Source organism: Sebastes umbrosus, chromosome 3 (genome assembly GCF_015220745.1).
Source record: "Sebastes umbrosus isolate fSebUmb1 chromosome 3, fSebUmb1.pri, whole genome shotgun sequence".
In the NCBI taxonomy this organism is placed as follows: domain Eukaryota; kingdom Metazoa; phylum Chordata; class Actinopteri; order Perciformes; family Sebastidae; genus Sebastes; species Sebastes umbrosus.
Window position 1 is genome coordinate 2,526,855 of NC_051271.1, and position 23,146 is coordinate 2,550,000.

The window sequence follows — 23,146 nt, forward strand, 5'->3', positions numbered from 1 at the left end:
GGCCTTGTGAAATATATTATATTTGTATTGCAGGTGTTAACAATGATGTTGTTAGCCCGCACACAGCCCCCTATCAGGTTGTGAGAGACTTGGTAATGCAAAAAAAATGATTAGGCTTCACCTCGATGTTGATGCCTAATTATCAGCTAGTGTGGTTACTTGTGTTAAGATTTAACGGGTGCACACTTCACACCACGATATAGCCTCCAATTTGGATTTTCCCTACAGTCTTCAGCACGGCAGTAAATCAGCCGAACAATACTCTCGTGTTCCAGCTATAAGAGAAAAAACTTGTACACACATGGACAAACACATAATTACTCACACAGAGACCTGCAGGTGAGCAGGTAATGAACATTGTTTGGTTAGAGGCTACTGAATTAAGAATCAGTTCCCCCTGTTTTTCCTGCACAATTGGAAGTGTTTTTGTATCTAACAGGGCCTGTTTTTATCCGCACCTCATTCTGCTTGTTAGAGTTCAGTCAATCTGCGCCCTTTGTTAGATTTTCTCCTCTTCCTTCCCTCTCAGTTATCTCGCTCCACTGGTGAAGCGTTGATCATGGTGGTGAATAAATTGCACCTCTCTCTACTGTGCCTAAAACAATGTTTAATAGCCTTGAATTGCTGCTGCTCTCGTAGAAAACATTGCAGCGATGCCTATCGTTTTTTTTCTAACAACGCATGGTTGCGTCGAAGCGCTTCATGGGGCGAAGACTTGGCAGGAAAATCACAAGGGGATCGTTTAACATGGCCAAGCAAATAAAACAGTTGGATTCCCTTCGCTCCGATGCAGATACAAATATGATATGAGAAAACTTTTGCACGGATGAAGGGAGAGCTTGGAGCATACTGTCCTGTCTAGCTGGGGAAGGATGCACCTATGGCTCCACTTCACCTGCTAATACTGCACTACTTTGTCAGGGACTTTTCCTGGACAGAAGCGCTTTGGGTTTGACAGAGAGATCAGTCAATCAGTTAAATACAGATATTCTACAGCAGCACTGCAAATCACAGTAATATACTGTTATAACTACTGTGAGGTTACAGTATACAGCTGTCATTTCACAATCATTTACTGCAAATATGATACAGCATCTTGCTGTGAAAGTAGTGCACTAGCAGCCAGTAATTTACTGTAAATGTACAATCTAGACTCATACACTTGAGCAATTTTTCTACACAAACTTTTCCATATAGAACAATACTTCATCAGCTGTCCCTGATGGTGGCATGTGTCCACTGAAAATCAGTCAGAAGATGTAAATGCTGTTAGTAGAAGTTCTGCGTTTTCTGGATTTGAAAACTTTACACGGTTGGAATGTTAACGGGAGTTTAGTGATGATTCATTTGTAATACGAGCAACGGTCCACCTTGTTTCTATATTCTGTGTGGTCGCTGTATTTGCATTGTTTCATTCAGTGGGATAGAGAGCTGTGATCGTGGTGAGCAGAAGGTCATTTTACAGGTCCGCAAACTTCATGGTAATTAGGTGATAATTAGCAAGTAACCTATTCGAAATTTCTTTGGAAATACTGTCAAATTACCCCAATAATTTACCTCAAAATGTATCAAAAATTACTTTATTATAAACATTATTTAATAATTATATGCTAAAATGGCATATAATGGTTAAAATAGAGCTCTTGGGCTTCAGCGGCTGCTCTTCATTGGAGGTGGAAAACCAAAACTAATAGAAGACACTTCTGATCAGGCACACATCTCACCATCGTGTGACACAAATGTCACCTGATTCAGGGAGTTCTTTAAGAAATTTCAATAAGTTATTTACTAATTATCATCTATTTACCAGCAGACATGGAAATAACGTACTACGTACCGTACTTGTCTCTGTCTCTGTGATGTAATTTCTAAATGCACAACCATAAATCCAGCTTTACATACATTAGCGGTTTGCTGCAATGACACAACCAGTGAAGACAGAGGTCAACTAATAATGACTAATTAGTATGCCGCTAATTATAATCTCAGCCACATCTGTATTTTGTTTGCAATGTTTACATATTGTCATTCAAATTGAGCCGTATTAGAAAAGACTCGTTGGAGATGAACTGCGCCTCGCCTGGAAAGTAGACGAGATCAGGCGGCGGCAGCAGGAGGGGGCGGAGGCTAAAAGCTGCGGTCAAGTCGGACAGTTTCCAGGAGCCTTCAAAGAATTTACAGGAAGTCACAGGAAACATGACATCCTGTTAGATCTGATCTGCACGTTCTGATTCATTTATATTTGTCTGTAAATATATGTGGAAATGTGCGTGTATCTGGCATTGGATTCTGTCCTTTATTATTTTTATGTCCACCTTGCAAATCCCTTTGTAGTGCTGTATAAATAACCTTCATTATTATAATAATTATAATCATTATCAACCACACAACATGTGTTTGTTAACAGATAAAACCTTCATTACACAACATGAGACTAATATCCTACAATCTAGCGTTAAATATCACAATTACACAGAAAGTTGTGACGTGGTGTTTGCTGTCAAAACTAAGAGCCAATCAGCTCTTTGATCAGGCGACAGCCAGTTGTTTCCGATAATGCCCTGGGTCTTGCAGTCGGTGGAGAGCAACTGCAGCGCCTGGCTCTAAAAACGTCGGCCGCCACGATCTTGTGAGGTTATCGTTGCCCATGTGTGCATGACGTCAGAGCAAGTCGGGATCAAGTCGGACATCGATTCTGCGCAGAACTGCCTCATCTCGAACGAGCCTATTGTTTCAAATGTATTTTCTCATATGTGAAATAACAGAGCTCAAATTCATTCCTTTAAATTTACCCCACATTGAAAAAAGGGCCTCTGATTCATCCTTTGCTCCACTTTGTTCTTTTTGTTTGGGGGCATCCGCCATTTCTGCAATCATAAACATCTCATAACATCATTCACATGTGAAACGCTCTGAGAAGTATTTTCCTCGTAGCTGCATCATTAACAAAGTTACAACCTTTCACTTTTTCCAATCTATCGGCTGATTGTGGAGCTGATGCTGATGCTGATAACAGGTTTTTGCCTCTCCTGCATGCGATCAGGCAGACAGATTGGTGGCGGTGATGGACGGCGATCCTAGGAAATGACACATACAGCACCTGGAACCCCGAGAGACGCACTCACCCAAACCCTCATCAGCACACATCGATTAGTGAGAAGAAATGCATTGATTAGGGGACACACTTGGATCCTAGCATGAGCACAAACCACGACACACACACAGCCCACACACGGTATAGACACGTACATGCAGAAACACACCACATGTAAACAATGCAAGCATACACACACGCGCTGTTCAGTCGGATGCCAGGTAAATTTCAGCTGTCAGTGATTATGGGTTAGCCAATGGTTTCTATCAATACTCGCTCCCTCTGGGATCATCATTCCAAACCAAAGCAGCCACCTTTAGCCAGCCGATATTTCCCCCGAGGATGTAAAGTGGTGATCCATACCCATACGTCTTTCAGTCAGTCTTAACAGTGAAAGCTAAGTCGAGCAGAAACACACCTGACTTATGGCATGTGATAGATTAGAGAGACCATACATGGTTGGCCACCAAAGCAGCTAATGGTTTACCACACCATGTGGTGTGGTAACCAAGCACAGGCTTATTTGCATAAGAGCACTGAAGAGGAAGACAATGGTTGACGCATATACCTTTTTGGGGAGATTTTACATCCCAAAAAAGGGACCCTCCAGTGCCATCCAGTCTCTATTGTTGGACCCCTACAATGAGCACAGTTTCATACTGCACATAGGATCTAATTCACCCCACAAATCACCACTTAGTCTGTTACCTGGGGCATAAATATCAACAGTGCAGGCAGTGTGCATGGTTGCACTAGGGTCTGTGGTGCGGCGGGGGGGGGGCCCGTAGAGAGAGCTATTCCCAATGCAACAGCCTAAGTAACTCATTCGACCATAAAATCCAACACATTGTCGATAAAAAATATACACGTGTGTGTGCTTCGTAACTCGTAGCAACTACCGCACTAACCAATGAAGACGCACATTTGACATAGGGTCTTTAAGGCCTTTTTTTCATGCAATGTCAATATTTTTTTTTTTTAAACTGTCGTGTTGGCCCGAATACTTTCAGACGCAAATATTACCCGGCGAAAAGGCAACATACTTTATTTTTTGTCGAGGTTGATTTCTCTGAGCTTTTACAACGCGAATAAAGGCATCAGATCCACTCCTTTCATTCTTACCTTAAACAATAAAAGCCCTAAGCAGATAATATTCACAGGCGAGTATTTGACATGTTCGTGTAGGCCTAAAGGCCCCCGCTGTCTAGAGGCCTTTAGGCCTATAAACATAGTCGCATATGGACATAATGGTCTGTCAAATGTTAATGGTATTTAATGTAAGATATTGTCCCTGTGGCCCCAAATTCTGTTTCTTTGCACTTCTTATTTACCTTTTTGAGTCTCCTGGCAGAAGAGACAGAGGACCGACACTCTTCAAATACTCAATGATAAAAGGCCGGTTCGGCAGTTTGGCCCGAGCTCAGCAGCAGGCTACCTTAGGTTTACATAAACAATTATTTTCTGTTTTGAGGTTTAAGTATTGGAAAACTTCTGGGAGCTTGAAAGGAAACTTTAGATCTTCTCTTTTTAACGTCCCAAACACTGGAAGTCACAGGTCCCATGCCAAATAGAAAATATTGATTTTGAAGAGCAAATGTTGTGCTGTTTATGTGACTGAAATGTTTCCTTTCATTCTGTGCATGAATTTCTATCCACGTAGCGTACCATCCGGCCTTCAACCTGTGCTTATGTGACCAGCTTAGACAAAAAAGAAGATATAAATATATACATGCATTTCATCAACGTGCCTCTCAAACGTGTACTTGATAGAATAAAGATGTGGTGGAGGTTACAGGGTGCTGCTTGAGGAGAGGACAGCGTGTTTGCAAATGTCATTACTTAGCCGGCTCCTCTGCCTATTGTGCTCACCGAGGATGAGCACTCCTCGCAGCACGAAGAGGAGAGGTGGGTGGCACATATCGGCCCGTTTGATGGACAACAAAATGAATAGAGAGGAGGATTGTGATGAAGAGAGAGAAGGTGAAGTGAGAGTAGATATTCAGAGGAAAAACCCACACACGTACATTCACAGAAAGAGAAGGAGAAAGTTTTTTGGTGGGAAGAAAAAATCAATAAACGGGGCTATGAAAAATGAAGTAGCTTCCCAGAAAATTCTTCTTTTTATTCCTTAGACGATACTCCTTTTCTTGAGGATGATGAAATTGCATTTTGAGCAATTTTGAACCGAAGCTATGTCTCTCACTAGAAGTGTATCATTCATTTTTTCTGGATAGTGATCACTCAATATCTGTCTAGAGCATAGAAACACCAATAAATGACATATTTGAACCCCTGACGGAGGTCAACACAGAATCTTAAACAACCGTGACTCATGCTGTAGTGTAGTAAAAAAGAAAAGAGAGAAAGAAAACTACCTCTGTGGAAAACTGCTGAGTCACATTACACATAAGTTGCTCTGTAAAATGAAATACACTCTACATGAGGGTTTATATAAGCTCCTGTCAATCTTAGTGTAACAGACTAAGAAGTTATTTGTCTGGGTTCATCGACTAAATCCATATTAAGACAGACTGAAGTGGTTATTCAAAGGACTTAGACACAAGCCAGATTTGTGGAACTAATTAAGTGCCAAAGTTTGCGACAGAGAAAAATGTTTAGATATTGCAGTGCAACGAAAAAAACCTTATCCTAAAACCGTATACTTTTAGGAGAAAAAGTCAAGAATTGGTTCATTCTCACTGTGAATACAGCCGGAAAGGCAGATTACCGGGTAGGACTTCTCTCATTTCACACCTTCAGTTGCATTCGCTCAAGTCAAAGCTTCTTCACCAAGATGTTGGACCTCGTACAAGAAGCTCTTTATGATTTTACTGGCATACTTTGGCATGACAAGTTATTATACAGCTCAGTAGTTGTGAGGAAAGCTCTCTCGCTGTCTATCATCTTTTATGATTCAAGCTGGCAGTTGAAGTCAGGAAATTCAAACCCCTGTAGGATCCTACAGCGCCGGGTAGTTTTCTAAATTCACAGCAGTTTTTCTGTATTTTCGTCGGGCCGCGGAGACACCAAACTGTGAGAGGAGGAAAATATTTATAGCATGATGTGTTTGTGTTGTCCCTACAAACCTTGTTTACCACGGAAAAGTGCAGAGATGCTAGGTACTCACGGAGAAACCTGCCTCCGTTTTGACACCGTTTTTTTGAGGTAGACGGCCTAGTAGAGTGTGGTGGTTTTTAACCTGTCTGTCTAGCTGTCTCCGACTGCCTGAGTTGTGTACTCAGAGTTCATCTTTACTTCATGTTTTATCTCAGAGTGCCAGTAGGAAGGACGGGGATACATTTGTGATATATAGATATATATACGCAGCCATAAAACTGACGTCTGTACACACACATGCACACACACATGCACACATAGATCAGGATTTAATGTGCTCTGACAATGGTGCCGACATAAATCACAAATGTGGAGAGCCATTAGCTGGCCAGTAGCGGTCTGACCCCTTGTCAAGATGGCTGTGTAGGTCAACAGACACAATTGAGAGTGAATAGATTTAACAACGCAGCACAATACCAAAAACAAACTGTTTTTGTCAGTTCATTATTCACAAGGTTAAGGAGGCCGGTCTTTCAAAATTTCATCAGTGATGCCTGATGAATGTTAAAGATACAGAGTCGGAGCTCTGGATGTGGACGACCGCCGTCGTAATGACTTCTCCAGAGTCCTCCTGGCTGTCACGTCGTGGTGAGAGATGGATGGCGGATATTTGCTGCATTATGCTAAAGTACATCTTGTTTTTGTGAAATGTGCCATATAGTGAAAAGATCAGGGGGCAGAACGCTCCACTTGGAAATGTTGAGAGAATTCCTCAGCCCCTCAGGGTTAATCAATTTCAATTATTCTGATCTTATTAATATCCGTTGTTCTTCGATTCTTTTTCAACATATATATATATATATATATATATATATATATATTGGATTGTGTGTTTTGCAACACTACGTAAAGCTGCTTGCTTGGACAGGATGATCCTGTAAAAGAGAATGAGTCTTGCATTGTCATTATAGTATTATTATAGTGTTGGTCCCCAGGACTTGGAGTGCTGTATATCCTGTTTGGATTACCATTTTGTATCGCAGGTATAAGATTGTGCCTGATTTCCTTGATATGTTTGACTTCATCCATCGATCTAATATCCAAAAGCATACCAAGGCTAGATGAAGATCCATGTTGATTTAGGGGATGGGAAAAAATGGGAAGCTGCAACATGATTGGATAGAGAATGCTGGATTTATTCAACTGCACAACAATCTTCTGCACAAAGCCAGTTTCAACAGTTGGCAAAATGGCAAAATACTCAAAAGAAGACCACTGCCCCAAGTGAAGGAGTTCAAAGGGTCTTCTCCACAAGTGAGGGTAAGATGGAGCATGACTTGGTGCTGCATCAGCTGTCATGGTGAAGAAAAAGGAGGTAAGCCTGAAGGTGAAGCTCTCGATTTACTGGTCGACCTATCCAACCCTCAGCTTCGGGTAATCACCAAAAGCATGAGATCATTGATGAATTGATCATTTCTGGGTTTCTTAACATCATCCGGAGGCACACACAGCTAATAATTGGTGTGTCAAAATCAATAAATAGTCACTGTATCTAGCAAGTCACACGTCGGCTGAAGTAATCTGGTTTACTAGAGCGTTATGAAACCAAAATAAACAGATTTAATTGCAGTAAAGGATGCCCAAAGAACTACATCATGATGCCGGTTTGTAACATGTCTGAATTCACGTTTCGTCAGGTCTCTCCGCAAAACGACAAGCAAACAACCTTTAAAAACGCTTGTTTTCTGAATGGAGTTTGGATCAATCAGTGCTAGTGCAGTGATGACAGGAGAAGAATCTCAGCTTAACACAGATTTGAAGAGTTGAAATATGTAAACATTCACGTCACCCAGCGTGAATTTGCATCCGTTTGCATCCCTCCATTGACTTTGCATGTGATTGCGCAGCGTGAAAAGTTTGGTGTGATTAGAGATCAGACATTGGGGAGGGAACTTGGTGTAAAACAGCTGCTCCCACACAGCTGCTCCTTCACAGTAAAAGGAGTTGAGGTGGTTTAGGCCCTTTATTCGGATACCTCCTGGATAACTCCCTTAAAGTTAATCACAGTCTTCGACAGATGGTCCAGCGCATTACTTAAAAGTCATTGTTGCTCAGTTTACACTGAGCAGAGACTCTTGTTTCAACCCCACCGCTGCCTCCAACACAAAACATATAGAATCTGAACCAGTCTGGTCACTACACTGATGAGCCCTGGCAATATATATCATCTGGAGTCGTCTAAAGAGTGACAGCTGAATGTGTTGGATTGGCTGTAGAGAGCCAGTCCTTATAATAGCTCAGTGTCAGTTCAATGTCTAACCAGCAAAACGCTGCTTCAGACTCGAGCCTCTCACTCTCTAATTAGGCTGTAATTATGAAATGCAGTGGCTGTAATTGAAAGTGTCAACTAATATTTCTAATATGAATGCAGTCACTATTCTAAAACTTAATGAGTGACACTCTCTTTGAGCCTCCTCTGAATGTGGTGACTGGAAACACTCCAAATGTGTGTTGATGGCGCCACTAAAAGCACACACAGCTTCTGACAGGCCTGACCTTTGCATCGCTGGTTGTGGGCAACAGAAAATAACACACGAGGAGCATCACAGTGTGTTGAGTACACTCATGCATCTCGACTGCCAGAAGATGATTTATTGCCCGGGGCTGCCTGCCGTAAAATATGTAGCAAATCTCAGTGAAAGCAATGCGTCGGGCCCGGCACCCAAACAGTGCTTTCTGTGTGGATGGTAGCACAGTGTAATGAGGAGTGAAAGCTGATAAGAAGGTGCAATATTGGAGAGTGTTTTTCTCAGCGAAAGGGAGAATGAGAGAAAGATTGGAAATATGACAGCTCATCAAAAAAAAGAAAAACAAATAATTTGCATATTTTGTTTACTGTTCTGTTTAAGCTCTGCTCCACCTTCACAGTCTTCCTCTCTCTTCAACGTTGAGCCACTGAGCAGCTGAATGTGTTGGGAGTGTGAAAGCCTATTGCTCCTATAGGTCGTTGACTACAGTCCGCCAGAGTCTTCTGTCCTGGGCTTTCCCCTCCAGTTGTTTCCAAGTCAGCCCGCTCTGTTTGAGGTCTGTGTCAAGGTCCCCACGCCAGGTGTTTTTTGGGTCTGCCTCTCCTTCTTTTACCTTGTGGGTTCCATCTGTGTCTTCATCTGGTGATGCTGGTACTCGGTTTCCAGAGTGTGTGGGCAATCCATCCCCATCTCCTTCTGCCGATCTCTTCTTCCACAGGTTTTTGACCTGTTCTCTGCCAGAGATTATTGTTGCTGATGATATCTGGCCAGTGGATGTTTAAGATCAGGCAGGTTGTTTATGAATGTTTGTACTTTTGTTATTGTGGTCTTGGTTGTCCTCCACGTCTCTGAACCGTAGAGGAGTATTGGTTTGATGTTAAAGTTGAAGAGTCTGATGTCTAGATGTAGTTCACTGAGCGGTTTCACACAAAACTAAATGAAACTACGAAAAACTGAGACTTTCTTGACTTGCAAAATTATATTTCAAATTGACTACCGTTCATTTTTTTTTCCGAAGTAATATCCCATGGTGGTCCACCGGAAGGGGAGGGACTTAGGCTCTCTTTAACCAAATGAAAAACAGGTAATTGGTCAGTGCCTTTAATTCTATTAAAAATGTATTCTCATACAACGGTTCGTATGATATCTTACAAGTTATTCCTCATTTTTAGTGCCTCTTCCTACAAATATCTGCTCCAGTCTTTTCAAAAATAAACTCCTATCTTCACAGGAAACAACTTAGTTATGTTCAGGAAAGGATCATGGTTAAACTACGCCTCATCGGAAGCGACGTAACACTGATTTCGTGGGATATATGCAAGTTGCAGACCATTTACTTTTTGTAGGTATAGCTACAAACAGTGTATGAACACTAGCATATGATTATATGATTTAATATCCATTTTATACAAACAATCAAACACATACATTTCCAACAGGAGGGAACAACGTGGATCTAAATCACAGCATGGTGTAAAATGAATGGCTGTGTGTATGCTGACATTACATCTGGAACTGCATGTCGCAGAGCAGCAAGTGCTTAATGGGGAAGGAGAGGAGGGAAGAAAGGAGCAAAATGAGAGAGAAAGAAGGATGGTAAATGAGGTGAAAAACAACAACAACAACAACAAGCCAGAGGCTGTGGAGTTTAATGTACTCTGTAACCTCAGAGGAGAGACACGCTGCGGTACAAGAGGACGGGAGCAGAGGAAGGTCAAGAGAAGACGAGCAAAAAAACAGAGCAGTGACAAAAGGAGAGAAGAGGCCGAGGACTGTGATTGACTATTAGTGCTGAGAAGAGACTCTTGTCAGAGAGGAGGCGAGAGGCTCAGACTATATGGACTATTTGTTGCTGAGACAGAGTGAGAGGGCGCCATTTACCTGTCACACAACCAGACAAACACTCTGCAGATTCACACAGTCTACTCTTCACAATACACTCCAGGAGCATCACCAACGTGATCTCTCAGAACAGAACGGTCTCCTAGAAAAGTACGTTCCCATTCAACTACACTGCATTCTCAATACGTTTGGATGGAAACGTATTTTGGTGGCCGGCTAATGCATGAGCTAATGCATGAGCTAATGCTAAACGTGAAGCATAAAGTAGTAGCAAGATGGAGCCCAGAAATGGAGGACCAACTTGTTGATATGTGGCAACAACACAAGTGTCTATTTAACGTGTCTCCATGACTTCATCCATCCATCCTTTGTGAATTTTCAGTACAAAGTCAAAACTAACATCGCTAACTCTTCCTGCCCGTCATACGCCATGTTTGTTTAAACTAAAGTCACGTTTGATTGCGAGAGATTTTACGAGATTTCCGTTTTTTTTATTGTGTTGAGTGAATCTGTTAGTGTGTGGTGTGCTGTTTGGGCCAAATCGTTGCTCTCGACACACTATAGGAACAAAACCGTTTAATTTAACAGAACATGGCGTTATGTGTGGGTTCTCTCACATTTTCAACATCTGTTAAGATTTGAAGAATCTGTTAGTGTGGGCCAGCCTTAAGAGGACACCTCAAACACACATCCACTTAACAGACAGTAAGTGTGTAAGGTGAACTGCAGGTATCCAAACCAAAAGTTCCTCTTTGGCGCTCCGCTGGTTAAACTGCCGCCCGAAAAACATAAAAAAATGAAGAACAGTTTGAACTCAGCCAACTTTTTCTCCGTGTTAATGGTATAAAAGCTTCTTTGCTCTCTGTTAGAACGCAGCAAATACATTCACACAGCACAGCAACACAGAGACACAGAGCTATTCAAACAAACCCTCAGACAGCAGACTTCTTGTGTCTCAGGGTGAGAAGCTACATTTACTCAGTGAGGGTGCTGAGCTGAAACAGTAGAAGAGCTGCCGCCCTGAGGGAAATACACCACTGGCTTCCCTTCCAGACTGACTGCAGCAGTGATTAATGTTTGTGTGTGTTGAGCTGCTGTGTGTGACTGTGATCATCACAGTGGAGGATGTGTGTGTGTGTGTGTTGTAGGGGGCGTGACAGGTGGTGACTCACATGTGATCCTTGAGTTTATCAGGGAACCAAACAGCTAAAGCGGTGGCTTCTTGGGATAAAAAAAAGAGGCGTGTATTTTTTTCACCCGCATCCATCATTCTGTCTCGAAGCTCCGTCAAATCTGCAGCTTCACCTCTTACTCTCGTCATCTCTTTTATTTCTACCCCACTTCTTTCTCACTCTTCTCCCTCCATCGCTTTTCTTTCCATTGACCCGTGGATCGTGTCAGTCTCCCCACTCTCCTGTGGTCTCCCTCGTCGCCCCGCTTTCATTGATCCGAGCTTTAAACTTTCACTCTCACTCACTTACCTGGGAAGTGAAGTTGAATTACAGTCATTACCTTTCCGTTTCTGTACACAGTCACTCACTCTGAGCTTTTCTCCTCGCTCCGTAGGGGGGGGGGGGTCAATTCAGCCCTATTATATTGGGAGACGGTGGTTGTGGAGCTGCTTGTGCTCATTACCGCTGCCTCATCACAGAGCGTGTCTGTGTGTCCACAGGGTCTGACCTCAGCCAGCGGCGCTACACGAATGCTTTGAGGGACGAGTTGTTTGTGAGCTGCATGCTGTTGCTATGCAACTAAATCCTCCATAAACCTGAAGAACAATTAAAAAATTTTACACTCTCTCTCCTTTAATGGACTGAAGTGAAGATCCCAGTCTGCAAATTGTGTTAACACGGACAAATGTTTATATCTCCTCGTGAGAGGTTATTATACGAAGTGGAGTTGTTCTGTTCTTAAAGTTTATTGTTGATGTGATTAAATGTGTCTTCAAAGTGTCCTAACACTTAGATCTTTATGTGTTTTTGCAGAGTTTCTCCGAAGTCGTAGATAGCAGGTGGAAAGAAAGTGTAAAGCTGTGTGTCCACATGGCGAACATTTTGGAGACATTAACGGTATATATATTATAAAATGACCAGGTGCTACCACAGTTTAACCATTTGTTGGAGGGACTCAACAGCAAATTTTAATTTTAGCCCAATATATATGCTTAATTTTCTATTACAGGCAAATCTTTTGATCATGATCTTGCAGCAGGAACACAACATTTAGGTGCATGGGGGGGGGAAAAAAAAGGTAACCACATCAGATTTGCAATGAAAATCTGTAAAAACCAAAAGCTTAATGTTAATCTGCTTATAGAGTATCTCATTTGATTTGCAGCTCCATCTGTTGCCAGGTCTGTGCCTCCTTGATGAGCCACACCAATTACAGAGCCAGATATTGATCAAAGAGGAGATTTTTGGCCAGCCTTCAAATGAAGTCAAAATGCTTGTTAGACATCGGGCTCTTGTTCGAGTACGCTAAAGGATTAAGGTTAAGAGATGAATGTCGGACGAAGGTTCTGAGACGTAAAATAAGACAAACTGTGTGCGTGTTGATGGCTCAGTGAAGGATGAAATAAACCCGGAGCTCTGTGGGGGTTTCAGCAGTTTATGAGTTTGACACAGTAGGAGTCTTCTTCTGGTATACATGTGATGTTTGACTCTGTTGGAGGTCTTTTATAATGTAGCTGTCTCAAAACATGTTTCACTTGTTTACAGTGACTGTCACATGGCACTGTCTGCATTTCTTTCTGCAAACTCTGAAGGATATGTTTAAAATGTATAAAAGACACTGACGCAGGAGATCCACAACATTTGAAAAGTAGGTTACATGTTGTGAAAAAAAGTGTCACGTACCTCACATTGTTCTCCAGGTTACCGTGTAAAAAGGTTAACAAGTAAAACAAGATAAAAAGGGTACTTTTCAAGCCGTTCGGAGCGTGTGCCCGTTTGAAACGGGCCGATTGCTTGACTCCCGGTAGCCTCCCGGTATTGCTGCTTGCAGCGTTGTCGGGAACCGCTCATCGCTTGTAGATTCCTGGGAAGGGAAGACAAGTTTGGTTAACGTTAGTATATCCAGCATCCATCAGCAAAAATGAAATGCAGACAATGAGCCGCAGTCTGCCCGCTGCAGACGACATGCTGGACAGTCTGCAAAGCCCTGAAGCCCCGCCCCCGCTGCTCAACAGAGCGCTGTGTGCTTGTTTATTCAAAGTTTATTAATATCGAATGTGTCACGTGTCCAAATTGCACCAAATTTGACAAGGCACTCCCTTGGGTCTCCAAGCGGTTCTTGAGATATTTGAAGGACACACAGACAGACAGAGATTCCTTGCTTTATAGTTAGATGCTGAACATCGAAACTGAGAAATAGGACATTGGTGTATACTGAAAATTTGACATGTGTCAGCCCGCAATGATGTGCATCTAGACGTTGCCTAGTGAGGGCTGTTTTTTTCATATGAACTCAAGACAATGTTCAAATGTTGCCTATTGACCGACTGGAAATACTCTGTTTGGTTTAAGCGAGAGTGGCAGGATATGACGCAACGGAGTCTCTTTCCGTTCTTTGAATTTGTCTGACGATTTTGGCGTTGACCCTTAACGACAGAAGTTTCCAAATCTCGTCGTCTCTCCAGTTAGACATTTTCGTTGGCGTCTTTGTGTAAATGGCCCTTTCTTTTGGTGCCAGATTTCTTTCCGAATTCTCCGGATGATGAGCGTCTCTATTCACACATGGGCTCATTACACAGACTTTGTATTTAGGAGCTGGCAGGGTAAAGTCTGTTTAGTGCCTATTCCGAATGAATCGGACATTTGCGTTCTCACGTACAGTTCTAGCTGTATGCAATGCAATGTTTAGAGGTTCAGGGTTGCAGTGCCTGTGGATGGATGTTTGGGTCAGTAAAGTGTATGAATTTGTCACAGCAGTCTGGTTTATGTCAAGTCTCTTACCAACAGACAACATTGGTTCGTTTTAACAATGACAGAGATGTTTTCCTACGTTTTCCCCGACCCTAACAAATGAAATGTTCGTTCTCTGTTTTGTTTTCTTCTTGAACAAATAGTCTTCAGCAGCGAACAAATCGACCGAATGAGCAGCTTTTTTTTCTCCAAGATATTGACATTCTGCATCTTAATGGACAGTTTGATTGAGATCACAACTTGTTTATCATCATAATTTTAGTTATTCAAACACATTTGGAAGCACAAATTGGACAACATAAACATTTGTCATTTCATTTCCAGTTACAAAGCAGTTTAAGTGCATGTTTCACGAATCAATTATGGACTTTAATCAATGGTACCTTGTCAAAACAACCTCAACAGCACATTTCACACTGTGCTGGAGATAAATAATGGGCTAAAGTGGTCCTGTCAAAGTAGCTTACAGCTGAACTTTATTTGAAAACAGGTCAACGATTTACATAATTAGAGTCTCAACAGAGAGCATCAACACTCATAAAGAGACAATCTGTTCCATGCATGGAAATGTATGGAAGATTTGTCCACATCAAGGGACAAATATCCCCACGCATAAATTACCTAAATCCAATAGTCCTAAAAGATGGAGGGGGTGGAATTAAGTAGACCGTTTATGAAAAGGTTAGTTGAGTGTATATAGGATTAAACATTATGTAAAGTAGTACAACATAATAATGCAGCAACCCTGCAATAAATGTGATCTCTATTCCTTTTTGGTTATCTACCTAAGATTCACTATTTATTAATGTATTGGATTGCATCGCGTTATACAGGTGCTACTTATAATGTGTCCTTGTTTATTTATCTCAAACTCTGTTACACCTGTACGACTATTTTAAATGTTCATCGTGCTTTGATTTTAGTTCTTGTTTTTCTCTAGTTTCAGACATTCGGTTCCGTTGATGCAGTTCAGCGTTCACTAGTTTGTTGTTACTGAGACGAGATCATTCTATATTCTCTCCACGTCTTTATTTCCTCTGTCTTATCATTTAGTCTTATCATTTTTATCACCTTATATGAGCACATAAATAAACCCTGAACTCAGCAGAGCTCCCCGAGTTGTCCTTCACAAAGACTTTGAGAAAAACAACAACTTTGAAGCATGTCAGCTTAGCTCCACTACATCCCTTTTTGGAGGTATTGCTTTTTTTATTTTATTTTTTTTTTCCTGCCATCTAGTCTTTTATAGATGATGGGATTGCTCTTGAAAATACTTAGGTGGCTGCAGCACCTGGAGTGGTGGTGTGTGAAGGAGCAGTAGGGTGTCCAATGGACTGTGATAACAGGCTATGATCTAAAGCATCACCTTACTGGGATGAGCTACTCCACACCTCAGCCGCCGTCGGCACTGCCTCAGTTGTTTCCCCCTCATGCTGGGGGAATTATCTTTGTGTCTCCTTTCAGCCGCAGGCTCCTTCAGAATCATTGTGGACAGCCTTTTAGGTTCGATACGATAGGCAACAAGAGCCAAGTGTGTGAGTGTGGCAAACAATTGTGTCGAGTGTGGTGTCGTACTTCTGTTCCTGTAAGAAATGGTAGACGCTTCTTGGCTTTGAAACATTTTGAGTTCACTTCACGGCAAGTTTTTCAGGATGTGTTGTTGAAAACTCACCGATCTTGACTTTGACTTAACTTGACTCAAACTAGCATAAGGGTTGAAAACATCTGTCTGTGTGTTTTGCTCAACCTACTGGTGTTGAAGCACAAGTCACTCTTGGTAATTAGATATCATCATTTCATTACATTCGGACAATGGACTGTATATTAGAAGTGGACAACCCGTTGGTTTGTGGACTACTGCTAAATACAACCAAAAGATGAATAGTACATTTTTAAGCTCCAAAAATGTTGGATACTACATTTTCCATAATGCAACTTTATAGCGTCTTTTATTAGAGCCCTTCTGCCTCCTAAATGCCTACATCTTTCAAATCCCACACCTCCAGTTTGTAATGACAGTAATCAATAAATCTAATAATCTGACAAAAAAAAGAAGAAATAAATGTGGTATCTTTGGCTGTCACAGGACTGAAATAAACCCGTCCAATCATTTCATTTAGCCCGAATGTTATGACTACATGGGCTACCTGCCTGTCTACCTACCTCGGTCTCAAACGAACTGCGGTACGGTTCGGTACACTTCATTTGTGGTGAGAACATGATCCGACCTCGATCCGGCCTAACTCGAGAAAGCATTGCGCCTTTTTGGATTAAACCAGCTCCAGTAGCGAGCTGCGCTGTGCATGTCAACACCAGACACCACACAAAAACAGGTGTAACGTCAGGCTGTGTTGAAGACCACGGGCATACCTGATGGATCTTCGGAAATGCACGCCTCCTCCGTGCTCCACATGTCTTGATATGCTCCTTCGGCGTCTCCAGTGCATCAATACATTGTTTTCCAGTCACCTCATTTTCAAACTGTATCGTTTGCGTTGACTGAAAAATTGCTAAGAGGTAAAAAAAAAGATGACCAGGGCCAAGATCAAGCTGCGTAGTTGTCATGTCCATTGTTGCGTTCTGGAAGTCTGCTCTTATTTGTTTACTTCCAGGAGTTTTCCAGCATGGACATTCTGACCAATTAGAGAGCAGTTTCTTTGCACACCAAAATCTTGGTCCGCTTGTAAATGCTGCCGTGTGAACACAAACCAAACTAGAGGCAATATGCAGCATGGTATCAATTTGGTCCCAGATTTAGACCAGAGCAAACAAATTAGTATTGCTTGTGATAAACTGTACTTGTGTAAAATCTGTGGAGTGTCCCTTTAAGGTTCATGTTTCTCATCGTGCTGCTCCCTGCAACCTAAATGTAAACTCACACATGTAAATTCACCGATATGGTAAACATTTTGTTTTCCACGTGTGTTTTTTCCATGTGTCAGTATGCACAGAGAAGGTGTGCACGCAATTAAAATATGCTGTGCTTAACCTAACTCCACCCTGTACTCCAAAAAGTTTTAATGCCTTAAGCAGCACTTTAAAGATGTCCTCAACGTGTCCTCACTTTCCAAAAAATCCCTTCACTTTTAAGGTTTAACGTTGGGCCTCACACAGTGTCCTGTAGACGTAAAAGAACACACTCACACACAACTACACACTAACGTCTCAAAGTCTTCATGAGTAACTTCATCAAGGTCAAAATACAGTGGCGCTAATTGTAACAGATCACCTGCCAATGGGAGCAGGAGTTCAGCAGGTAGTACAGTTGAAAGGTCTGGAGGATAGGAGTGTGTGTGTGTGTGTGTGTGTGTGTGTGTGTGTGTGTGTGTGTGTGTGTGTGTGTGTGTGTATGTGTGTGTGTGTGTGGTTCCTCTCCATTCATCTCGGGTTTTCTCAAGTCGCCGGCATGTCGAACTCACATCTAAGTCCAGTGAAGACAAATGAAGTCAGCATTTCCTTCCACTCGGTCTAACTGATGAATGAGCTGACAGACGGTTGTTGATTGATGGCCGATCAGTGATTCCAGTACAGACTCATCCATTCCCAGCCTCCCTCTCTGATAACATGTTCTCCTTCCAAGGCTAACCATCAGGACGACAAATCAAGTGACTAAAATCCCCAACTTTGAACAGAAGTCGACAAACATGCACAACCTATACGGTGATTGCACACACTATGTGTCACCACTGTGTACAGAAACCCGGGGATTTTATCAACAAGTTACTCACCTCTGACTTCCAGTTGTGTTTTTAATGACAACTCAGATATGGAAACTTCTTTTGGAAGCAATGATCAGTCAGTTTATGTGATATCATAAATGATGAATTTCTGGAGACAAAATTGAACAACTGGAAAAATTCACAGTTTGTAATGTTCTGTCCCCACGGAGTGACTGAGATGAATGAAGATGAATGGGTTGAAAGTGACATGTAGACTGCACCAATTTGTGCTGGGATCATCTCATTTTTCAACAAACAACAACTCCTGGTAATATTAACACACACATTCTGCTCACAGTGGCTTTAAGACAAGAGAAATAGAGTTACAGCAAGCAGCTCATCTTTGTAAAAGTACAGTTTGTGCCAAGGCCATGGGCCGAGGAAGGAGGTTATGTTTTCACCGCCGTTGGTTTGTCTGTCTGTCTGTCTGTTAGCAGGATTACTCCAAAGGTTCGCGATGGATTTGAATTAAATGTTTTGGAGGGGTGCAGTGTAGCACAATGAGCAATCCATTTAGCAGTTTTCTATACATCTTCTCTAATGTTCAAAATGTGCATATAAATACATGCATGGAAATGCAGCTCTGATTTTGTTGTCGCTCGTTTCAGTGCCTTACCTGTCAAACGACAATTTCACAGCTTTTATCTCATGTTATTTAACCGAGAGTTCATTTGCTTTCACAGATTACACTCCAGCTGACATATCGACCACTTATAATGCTTACGCTTCACTTGGCGCTTCGTTTATTGCTTACATTTAAAATGGCAGTGCTAAAAGAAGTTTTAAATGTTCCGACTGTCAACAACCAAAGACATAAGGCCACTATACGATTAGCCATTTGTTCCCATCAGTGGGTTTCCAACTCACCAGTGCCTGAACAGCTTTAGAATCAGCTCCCTGGACAGCTCACAACACTTATAACTCACATCGCTGACAGCCAAGTCCAGCCCGAGACAAATCTTAAACTTTAAAGAAACATTTCAGCCTCCTTCCTTAACTCAAATAATGTACAGAACAGGAGGACAAGTGAAGTGTATTCAGCCTTTTCTGTTGCCCTCGTGCTCCGTGTCACACTGATCCCATTACAATGATTCATACTGGTGAGCAGCTCATTGCTGCTGCAGTCTCACGCTGAGCAGTCTGATGGTGCTTGTTTAGGAAAGTAACGGATCCTCCAGAGCTGCCCAGCATGCCTCGGGAGTCCAGCCAATACGTCATGGGCTGATTTTTTCTAACCACTTGGCTACTGCCACCCTTCAGCTCGAGATGTCATCTTCCTGATAATGAGCAACATAAGGCCGTTTGGCTAAATGTTTTAAGCTGCTGGTTCACACATGAACTGACTGTTAGGAGAACATCTTCACAGCAGAGTTATATGTTCATGTGATATCTCTCTGATTGTGTCTTGTTGCTTTGTTCCTCCGTGTAAAGCCTGCCCAGCTGCTTCGTATCCTACTTAGCTCTCTTTGATGTAGACAAATGCACCAATCACGGACGCTCTCTTCTAATTATCCTCCACTCACCGTTCGGTGTCAGGCAGGGACCTGCCCCTTCTTCCGCGGATGACACTGATGGTTGATTCAACTTGTTCTTTTTTCTGTTTATTGCAGGCTTTCATCGCTGACGACTGGCAGACGATCTGAGGACATCAAATTTGAGGTAATTATTCCCATTGTTTTATGTTCTATAGAGGCACAGCCTGATGCGTGAAGATGACACACACCTGCAAACACAGAGGCACACTTCAGGCCTATATAGTTTGTCCAAGCAGAGTGACATTATGTTTCCACGATGCACACAGAAGGAAGTTTATTCTGGCGGGTAAAGTGACCGTCCTGCACACTTGGAGATCATCCAGTCAGCTCCCACAGTAGTCAGAGAGAGCGTCCATCTAAGTCAGAGTGTCCTTGAACCAAAACACATGGGGGCCCTGCTGCTGCGAGGGTGCTGATACTGCGGTCTGTTTGGTGACATTGCTCATGAGAGTTCAGGGCATAACAGGCCGTCTTTTTTCACATTAAAATAACTCTAAAATGCACAAACTGTCATAACGGCTCGTTCATTTAACAGGCATTTGTGCTGGGTGTTTTTTGAAATGTTCTGCTTTTATTTTTGAGTTCATTTAGAAGTAAATTAATTAAGAAATACTAATGACAGTGTAGCAAAATAAGACTGTGTTCTTTCATTACTGGATTATAGTGTTAGAAGACCTTTGTGTTTACTGAAATGCAGAATTTCTTTCTGGAATTTGCACCTTGCAATCAGCAAGCACCATTGTGAGACAAAATTAAGTGTTAGACAATAATTCCAATTGCAGGATCCCCTTTAAACATATGCATGCTTTAGACCTCAGTGTGTTTGTGTGTGTGTGAAGTGAGTGTCCTCAAATGTGCTTCACCTGCATTTATCTTTGAGAGCTCATTGTGAGAAAACTGATTAAAATCACGCAGCGATTTAAGTTCTCAAGAGCATGAACCAAATAATGAGATACCAGGGTGACAAACTCATAGGAGGGAAATATCAGAAATGAGTGAGGAAGTGCCATAGATTACACTATCATGGGTCTTAATCGACATCTGTAGCACCAGAACACTTCAGGAACATAATTCTCAAAGGATCTTGGCAACGACTAAAACAAACTACTGCTATACTTTCTGGAAATTGTTCCTAGAATACTTTTACAAATGAGAATTCCTATTTGAGCACAATGAGATACTATAGTAATACATTGTATGAATGTACAGTGCACGCACTGTATATACATTTCAACTGTTGCACCTTTAGTGTAACTGGAAAACAGCACGTTTGAGTAATATTCAGAAGTAATTATTTATTTGTATTATCTAAAATTAATTTTAAAGCAACTCAATGTAAGGGACTCTAAGAAAGAATCAGAAACTGCTTGTTAACAGCGACACCTGTGGCCGTTAAGTAAACGAAAGTCAGCCTCCTGTTGCTCGCACTCGCGCTTGTGCTCGCTCTACATGCATCGCTCAAAACAGTGAGGCGACACACGTCAGCTAAAAGCACAATATCACTCTATATTTCAGCTGCTTGGCAGTAATGTTAGCTGACCAGACGGAGGTCTCTCCATGAATCAATGCTGATCCTAGTGTTGGCTTTTCCTGCCTCAGCCTCCCAAGGGAACAGGGGAGGGAACAGGGGAGACACCGGAGTTTTAGTCGGAGGCGATAACGTTACTTGCTCCGGAGCTCCGTCACTTCACAAGACACAGGAAACCTCTGTTGGTCTGGAGGAGCTGCAGCAGTTATTTCTGCACAAACGTCCACTGTACATTCACTAGATATTCTCAGAGCTAAACTAACTCTTCTGCAGTGTGGAGTGTGCGTGCATGCACGTGAGAGTGGAGCGAGAGGACGAGTAGAAGAGCGCGATGTGTGAGTGAAGGCAGGCAGGCAGGCAGGCAGAGGAGCAGGGTACAGCAGAGACTCCGGTCCTGGAGACTAAAGCTACGGTCTCCCCCGCGTCCTCCGACCGCGGTCGGGGGGCTGGAGCAGGAAGAGTTGACACTGTTTTGCAAGACGGGCTTCACTAGATAGGACTTTGTGGTTTTGGTGTTTCCGTGTAGTTTGTGTTGGAACAGCATAGCCACACGCGAGCGCGCATGTAAACACCGACCCGCATTGATTTATAAGAGTGTAAGAAGTGACAAACAGTCCCTTTAATTTGACACTGTGTGTCTGGTGATGTGTTCTAAATCTATGTGTACGTATGATATGCTAGCGCCTCTGTGAGGTTTCACATGTTAGCATGTTAACATTTGCTGATGAGCACTAAATATAAAGTGAGGGCTGATGGGAATGTGATTAGTTTTGTAGGTATTTGGTCAGGAACCAGAGTATTGGACACGTTGAAATTCTGCCTTGATTTTAGCGGAAGATGAAAAGTCAGAGGATCATCAAAGTATTACAATTTATACCTGAACATGAATGTCTGTACCTATTTTTCAATGTCAAGCTGATGGTGTTGCTGGAGGGAAAGTCATTAATTATTATCCACCGGGGGATATGTGTTAAATTTCATGGTAATTCATCCAATAGTTGTTAGCTTGGGATATTCTGCTCTGGACCAAAGTGGTGGACTGACTGACCGACCCATAGATAAAAAAAGAATAACCAGGTTGTTAATGTGAGCAATGACGGCTACACTAAATCTTTACAGATGCATTTCTGCAAACAAATCCAAAAATAAAAGGACAAAGGCCATATTGGCCTCAGTATTTGACTGACATGTGATCTTTTGCGAGTTAATAGAACGTTGCCAGAATGAAAGAAACGAGAATCTCACAGATTACCACTTTAAATGTCAAAAGCAGTAATGCAGATGAGGCATAATGACCCCCCGCCCTGTCAATAATAGATATGTAGCATTTCAGAATGAGTCTCTTTATACATTGATCTCTATAATTTTCTTTCCCCTTGAAGCGGTGACAGCATTTGTCACCTGGGCTGACAGGCCTTCTGTTGTGTCCTATTCCCCCGGTGTGACAGATGTGTGGATTGGACCCCAGTGTGTCGCTCCCAGTAGGCGGCTGAGCACCATTGATCTGCAGCTATTGAGCCATGATTGCTCTACTTAGTGTAGTTTTGAAACACAATCCACAATAAAAAGGATACAGAGAGACTTTCCAACCTTCAGCCAGCGATGGTTGATCAGATGTCATCAAAATGAGAAATGGGAAGAAGTAAAGTCATTATAGACTGAGGGGTCACCGACCTCTCTGAGACTGAGAGCTACCTGAAGGGTAGAGACTAATATGGAGAGTAAGTCGTTTGACATAATCACAGGCTGAAGGACGTAGGGAGAGAGGACGGACCCGCCGGTCTGAAATATCAGTAAGTTAGAATCTATGGCCCCGACCACGGCTCTGAAATATCAGTAAGTTAGAACCTATGGCCCCGACCATGGCTCTGAAATATCAATAAGTTAGAACCTATGGCCCCGACAACGACTCTGAAATAT

The 23,146-nt window shown here is 42.3% G+C and overlaps 1 protein-coding gene and 1 long non-coding RNA gene across 2 annotated transcripts in view; both read left to right on the plus strand.

Moving 5' to 3' along the window:
• LOC119485151 (protein phosphatase 1 regulatory subunit 29-like) overlaps positions 1-23,146 on the plus strand; it is a 261,463-nt gene that overhangs the window by 173,686 nt on the left and 64,631 nt on the right. Inside the window, 1 exon segment of the mRNA XM_037764504.1 lies at positions 19,774-19,822. The gene's annotated coding sequence lies outside the window, so the exon portion shown is untranslated.
• LOC119485161 overlaps positions 1-23,146 on the plus strand; it is a 569,585-nt gene that overhangs the window by 151,269 nt on the left and 395,170 nt on the right. The gene's annotated exons all lie outside the window — the stretch shown is intronic.